Here is a 7,916-nt window from a genome sequence, read left to right as displayed (position 1 = left end):
AGACACATCCAGCACGTCAAGTGGGGAAAAACCAGGTGTGCGGATAACGTTTAGTAAAGTGCCTTTCTAATGCTCAGTGCTCCAGGAAGGAATCTCAGAGATTAAATTAAGCTGTTAACCCTCTAGGCTCTCCTGTCATTTATTGTTAAGGAATTAATAGAAACGCAGGAATGCAGATGGCCCGGCTGTCAGCTCAGAGAGGCGATTTTTCTGATCTCCACGGACGTTTCCAGCATCTTTCATTAACTGCTCATGTACCAATTTGTCATTTTAACCTAGCAGAAAGGAAACTCCCTGCCCCAAGGGCTGGTTGGGGAACCCTCCCAGGGCCAGTCCCCCTGAGTGGCACGTGCTTGGGAGCAGGGATGGGATGTCTCCTCATTTTAGGAAGTCGGTATCCCAAGGACTGGCCGTCCTGGGCACAAGCTTCGGAAGACTGTTTGAGTCCTGTTCTAGCAATCCTAGGCAGAGCAATAGTAATGACTTCTCGATTTGCCAAATGCAGGTAGTCAGCTCAACACAGAGAGGCGCCACCTACAGGACAGAGGGAGATTCGCCGTCTGCCTTCTGCTGCAGTATCGAGGTCACATCTCCTCCAGGTATGCGCCAGATGCTGTCATATGCACTTGACATATACTGAATCTTTTAAAGTCCCCAGTTACCTTACCAGGCAGGTTTTGTCGTAATTTTCTTTCTAGTAAATAAAAAATTACAGCTTCAGGAGAATAATTTGTTCAAAGTCAAGGTATAAATGATTAGCAAGTGGGAAGCAAAGATTTCAGCCCTTGAGGCCTGGTTCTGATCTGGAATCCTCAGCACAGCACCTTGAGAAGTGTGTCAGGGCTGGAAAGGGTTAGAACCAATTCCACTGGTGGTTCACGAGGGACCTGAGGGCCAAGTACTTAGCTCATGGGCCCTCAGTTCTGCAGTTTGGGGTCCCCATGTTGCTAAGACTCCCTTGGAGAGAAAAATTGCTGCTAAAAGTAAGTACAATGTTATTTAATTTTAAAGGGGGCCAGCATGTTATGAGATTGCGTAACTGTCATCTTTAGTTTATATATGACAGAGAAATAAGGGACTGTGTCTTAACACACTCCTCCTGACAGAGCAAGAGCTAGCATTAGAACCCAGGTCCACAGACTCCTACCCTGCTTTTCCCTCCTCTCCTCATCTCCTCCTTAATCTTCCTTAGCTGAGAGCTTGTGGGTTCACACCCACTGTCTGACCAGAATATGCTTGAAAAACAAAATACAAAGAAAGCGTGGTGGCCGGTGACTGGGGTCCCATGGTGGATGAGTCCTCACCTTCAGCGACTCATCTTTCTCTAAGACATCCATCCTGTGCAAACAGCAAGGTTAGGTTTTTGAACTTCAGACCACCATTTTGCCTGCCTACATGACTGGGTTTCTAATGCCTTCTGAGACACAGGCTCTGCCCCGTGGTCCACTGAGTCAGAATTACAACGCTCTCCAACTGTAGTGTATGTGCATAAAGAACCCCTTGAAGAGCTAGTACAAAGTCACCCGGGCACAATTGCTTGTCTCATCACTAGGGATCTGGGCTCAGCGAGGATGGAGAGGAAGCTATGCATTTCTCAATCTATCCATCACCTATGAGACCACTCTAGTCTGTGGACTTCACTTTAAATGACATCGACCTAAAGAGTTCTTGATGGAAGATATTTGGAGGTGGGAGGTGGGGGGAATATACTGGGGTAGACAGATGGGGAAGTTATTACAGCGGGGGCGAAGAGGTGCGGCCCATGAAATCTTGGAATCAAAACAATTGAAGTATGAATTCATCCATGTACCTGGCATCTCTCCATCTGACTACATTCAAATCTAAGGGCATTCACATTTATCTAGCCTGTGGCAGAACCTGTTTGTTGTCTTACGTTTCACTGTGCCCTGCCTGTCTCTGTTACAAATGAAAATCTTCCAGGTCCCCTCTGACCGTCAGTTAGCTTTCCAATTTCATTCTGAAGTTAACTGCACTGCGGTGGCAGACAAAGCCGGCCTGGTGGCAGGAATACTGTTCCCTGATGGTATCAGAGCCTCTTCCGTATTTATGTTTGCTGTGTGACTGTCACTTGTTTACAATCACATGGAGGCTCTGATATTAAGCCCTAGCTAGGAAATCACCCCCCTGGCACAGCACTGGTGGAAAAGGAAAAAGGGACTTCAGTGGCGAGCAGATATCAAACACAAATTACATGGCCCTTGTACCAAAACAGGCATCTTTAAGAAGTCATGTCTTCTGGTCCTCCTTCAGGTGATATGGTACCCAGAGGAACCCAGATAGATAACAACCTCTTCTATTTGTAAAGGCCACTTGTGTAGGAAACTCCATAAGCCCTCTGTGTTGCAATGAGTAGTTCAGCAAGCATTCACTTACTACTATGTCTCTCCGTAGGAGAAGTAAAATGTAAGCAGTCCACTGGTGATGAGCCTGGACATGTGACTTCCTCTAACCAATGGGATGTGAACAGAGATTTTTCTTTTTTTTAACTCTGAAGGCTTGACTTGGTTTGACATCTTGCCCTTTACTGTGAGAAGAGCCTACTCCTGCCATTTCATCCCGGGTCCCAGAATGAGAGACTACATAGAGTAGTCAGAGAGAAGATCCACAACATGTCAAGAACTCACACATGCCTACACATTGTTTCATTAAGGTTTAAAGAAAAAGGAGAAATAGTGAGAGATAAGAGGAGGGTTGAAGATCTGATTCCAGTACTGTAGAGTCCCATTGTTCTCCTTTTCTACTCTCTCTCTCTCTCTCTCTCTCTCTCTCTCTCTCTGGGTGGGGCAGTTCCAAGACAGGGTTTCTCTGTGTAACCCTGGCTGTCCTAGAACTTGATTTGTAGACCGGGCCTCGAACTCACAAAGAACTTTCTGTCTGTCTGTCTGTCTGTCTGTCTGTCTGTCTTCCCCACTAGGAAATGTTCCCAGTGGAATAAGACAACTGTCACTTACCTCTGTGTTATCGTTTTGCCCACAGCTAGTGCTAAAGATGTGAGTGAGGAGACTGTCAGTGAGTCCAGCCTCTGCTCACTCACTGGATCTTAGAAGTTCATCATCTTCCACAACTGCACACTGCTGATTCGGTGGCTGAGGAGCAGAAACATTCAAGACCAAGGCCTGAAGAGTCAGTGTCTGAGAAAGGCGTGCTTCCTCCTAAATGGTACCCACCTCCCAACTGTGCTCACATGGTGGAAAGGGTGAGTTAGCTTCCTGGAGCATCTTTCCTAAGGGCACTAAAACCATTCAGAAGGGTTCTGTCCTCAAAACCAAATCACCTCCCAAAAGTTCCGCCTCCTAATAGCGTTACCCTAGGGGCAAGGGTTTCAATGTCTGGATTTAGGTGGGCACACATGCACAACACTCATTGCAATTTACAGAAGTGGTACCTAATTATAAAAACATTGAATAATAATGTCAGTGAGAGGCCACTCAAGACTTTTGTACTAGAAAGGGACATGATGAAGCCAATACCTTAGCAGATCTCTGTGAGTTCAATGCTAGCCTGGTGAACTTAGCAAGTTCTAGGCTATCCATAAATACATAGGGAGACCCTGCCTTAAAACAAACAAATAAAAATGTACTGGCTGATTTTGTGTCAACATGACACAAGCTAGAGTCATCAGAGAGGTAGGAGTCTCAGTTGAGGAAATGCCTCCATGAGATCCAGCTGTAAGGCATTTTCTATTAGTGATCATGGGGAAGGACCTACCCTATTGTGGATGGTTCTATTTCTGGGATGGTAGCCCTGGGTTTATAAGAAAGAAAGTTGAGCAAGCCAGGGAAGCAAGCCAGTATGCGTCCTCCTCCTCCACAGCTCCTGCCTCCAGGATCCTGGCCTGTTTGAGTTCTGTTCTGTAGAACAAATAAACTCTTGTCTCGCCAACAGTGTTTCATTGCAACAATAGAAATCCTAAGATAAAAACAAAAGCAAAACAGTGTCTCAGGGCCAGGTCATCTCCAATTACATAGCAAGTTCCAGGCCAGCTTGGACTATGTAAGATTTTGTATCAAAACAACAGGGGCTGGTTAGATGGATTACTAATTTAGAGTACTTGTTGATCTTTTAGAGGACCCAAGTTCAATTCCCAGCACCTACATGGCAGTTCACAACCATTTATAACTCCAATTCTAATTTTCTTAATTCCTTCTTCTGGCCTCTCAGGGCACCAGACAGACATATTGTACATAGATATAGATGCAGGCAAAATATCCATACACATAAAATAAAAGTATACATACTTATTTAGAATGGGAATATCCCCCTAAGCTCACATAGTGGAATACTTGGTCCCTAGCTGGTGGAAGTATTTTGGGAAGGATAAGGAGGTGTGGCCTTGTTGAAAAAGGTGTGTCATTGAGGGTGGGCTTTGAGGTTTAAAAAATCCACACCAGATCCAGCCTCCTCCTCTCTGCCTCCAACTTTCCAATCCACTGTAAGCTCTCAGCTGCTGCTCTTGGGCCTGCCAGCCTGCTTCCATGATCTGTGCTATGCTGGTCATGGACTCACCTTCTGAAACTATAAGCAAGCCCCCAATTAAATGCTTGGTTTCCTAAGTTGCCTTGGTCCTGCCGTCTCTTCAGAGCAGTAGAAAACTAATTAAGACAATGTGTATACCACTGTGCAGGCCAACCTGGGCTTCAGAGCAAGGGTGGAGATCGGCGAGAGACAGCCTCTCAGGATGGTGTGTATGATTGTATGATTGTTGTGGTCGAGGTTGGTTTAACAGAGAGGGACCAGCTGGAAGGCAAAATCAAGATGAAGGGGAAAGGGCCTGAACTTGGAGTTAAAAGTAGATTATGATAGGAAATTCAACAATCATACCAAATGATTGGAAGGTGATGAGGGTGGGGTAAGGCAATTCTGTGATTCGTGCTTCTGTATTGAAAGATCACTAGCTGGAAGTGGTGGCCTGTGCCTTTCATCATAGCAGTCAGGAGGCAGAAGCAGATGGATCTTCCTGAGTCCAAGGCCAACCTGGTCTACATAGGGAGTTCCAAACCAGCCAAGTTATGCAGTGAGAGCCTGTCTCCTTATACTTTAAGACTGAGGGTGTAGCTCAGTGACAGAGCCTAGCTGTACAAGGCCCGGGGTTTGCTCCTCAGTGCAGAGGATGAGGAGGAGGAGCACGAAAGAGAGGAGGACGAGGATGAAGAGGAATATATTACAAGATATGGACGTTAGAGCAGAGCCCAGTCATATTCAAGAGAGGCAATGGTGTTAATGTAGACAAGTAGCCTGTTGGATGCTGGTCAGCATCTAATTCAAGTGCCCAGCATCACTCATTAACTCTGGACAGCATCTTGAGAGGGAAGGGGAAGTGGGAAACTGCAAAATGATTTCAGGCTGATAGAGAAGACAAAGACCAAAGCCAGCCTTGCACACGGCTGAGTTAGAAGGGAAGTGTGAGCAGCAGACAAAGGGCACGGAGGATTCACAGAGGCTCTGCAGAGCCAAGAGGGGACAGTTTGGATGCCCAGCTCCTTCCTCTCTTTTAGAATCAATGCCAGGGGGATCTCCTCAGAAGTACAGAGTAACAACCCTCACCCTGACTCCTCGCCTCTAACCCCTCGGGTGTGGGAGAGGGGACCCTGAAGGTTTTGCAAGGCTTTGAAGAAAAAACTCAGGGCAGGGAAAAATAGAGATATGCATAAGTAATGACAAAGCCTGTTTTCCTCCACTTCGTATGCAGGAAGTCATCCAGGTCTGTGGCTGGTGCTATGACGGGTGTGTTCTGGATGTTCAAAAGGTCATCTGGCGTGGAGACAGGGTAAATTATGACTGGAGTGTATGAATCTGAGGAGGCTCTCCATTAACATTTATTAGAAATTGTCATCACTTCGACCCGAATGGGCCCCAGATGTGGAAACACTGGCTGCCCCAGACTTTTCTTCCAGGCTGTGATCTCTTCTCTGATTTATTGTTATTAAACATGACCAGATTTTGTAGAGGGGAAAATTGAAGAAAGCAACATGCACATGGGGAACTCTTGGGTGGAGGCTGCCAAGAGGGACAAACCATTTAATGATTTCTGGTGGCAGTAGGAACACACAGAGACACGGGCATTGTTCTGAGACTCTGGAGGGGCCTTCTTCCTAAATCAAAATGACACAGGCTGGACTTCTGGGCAAATGTCTTCACCCTGAGGCTGAGGGGCAGCTGGAGGTAACATGAAGTCCTGAGAATAGAGCCAGTCCTGAGAATTCTGGGAGCCCTGTTGGAGACCCTTTTCCTTGGAACATGTTATCTTGCAGGTGGTGGCTCCCTGACTCACAACAGCCAGTGGATATTAGGTCATTTTTTTCTTACCAATTATATTTACAATACTGTTGTGTAACTATTTTGAGAGATGCTAAGAAACCCAAGTTAGAGCCCCACCTTCTGGTAGCACGAGTTCTGCTTTGTTCATTCACTCATTTACCATAAATTTATTAAGCACAAACTGTGTGTCAGGCATTGTTAAAGTAGTTGGGGTGATAATCATAAATAAAAGAGACCAAGTCTCTGTTCTGTGGATACATGTCTGTCAGGAGGCCAAAAAAACTCTGTGTGTGTGTGTGTGTGTGTGTGTGTAAAGTTTATATATTTATTTCATGTGTGTGTGTGTATTTTGCCTGCACGTACACAAGTGTGCTATGTACATGACCTTGGAGGCCAGAAGAAGGCATCAGATACCCCTGAAACTAGAGTCACAAGATGGTTGTGAGCTGTCATGTGGGTGCTGAGCTTTGAACCATGGTCTCTGTAAGAGCAGCCAGTGCTCTTAACCACTGAGCCATCTCTCCACCTCTTGCGATAAAACTCAGAAAATAATAATAATAATGAATTAAGACAGACAGACAAACTAGCTGCTACAAGTATCTGAAGAGGAAGGCAGACACAAAAAGGGTACTGTGTTAGGGACCAGGAGATTTGCCCAAGACTCTTCTGAAGTAAGACACATTATTTAACTCTATTCAACTTCGTTCCTTTTTTTATAATTCCTTTTGTGTGTGTGCATTGGTGTTTTGCCTGCATGTATGTCTGTATGAGGATGTTGGATTCCCTGGAACTGAAGTTAAGACAGCTGTGAGCTGCCATGTGGGTGCTGGAAATTGAACCCAAGTCCTCTGGAAGAGCAGCCAGTGCTCTTAACTTCTGACCCATCTCTCCAACCCCTCAACTTTGTTTCTTGTTTGTAAAGGGGTCATATACCTGTCTCATTTTATCTCACAGATCTGTTGGAAAAATTAAGTGTGTGTGGTGGGGGCTGGAGAGATGGCTCAGCGGTTAAAAGCATTGATTGTTCTTCCAAAGGTTCTGAGTTCAATTCCCAGCAACCACATGGTGGCTCACAACCATCTGTAACGAGATCTGATGCCCTCTTCTGGTGTGTCTGAAGACAACAGTAGTGTACTTATAATGAATAAATCTTTAAATCTTTATAATGAATTTAAAATAATAAAATAATAAAAGATTTTATTATTTATTATTTTTTAAAACCCCCTGTTTTAAAAACCACTAAGTGTAGTTAGATATTTGAAGAGCACTGCAAACACTGTAAAGGGTTTGTTGAAGGTACAGTGAGTCCTATGGCATGGGACCTTACCAAACAGAAATCCAGAGACTCACATGGCTTCAGTTTTATCTCAGGAATAGGAGATGGGACTGTCCTCTGACCATGGAACATTTTAGGGGGCGTCTCTTGGACTTTATAGGCCTGTTTTGTGCAAACATCCCCCCCTTTGGAATTCTCAAGTGACTCTGCCTCTGCTTCCTAGATGTGCACAGGAAAGTCCCATTGTATGGGTGGTGAACACAGGCACTGAGGTGCAGAGGCACAGAGAGTTTCAGAACTCATCTCTCAGATTCCTTTGGTCCCAGAAAAGGAATTGTGTCTAAGCCTTCTTGATTCATCT

This window comes from Micromys minutus (genome assembly GCF_963924665.1).
Source record: "Micromys minutus genome assembly, chromosome: 10".
In the NCBI taxonomy this organism is placed as follows: Eukaryota; Metazoa; Chordata; class Mammalia; order Rodentia; family Muridae; genus Micromys; species Micromys minutus.
The sequence above is the reverse complement of the archived record's forward strand: the minus strand, read 5'-3'. Positions refer to the sequence as shown.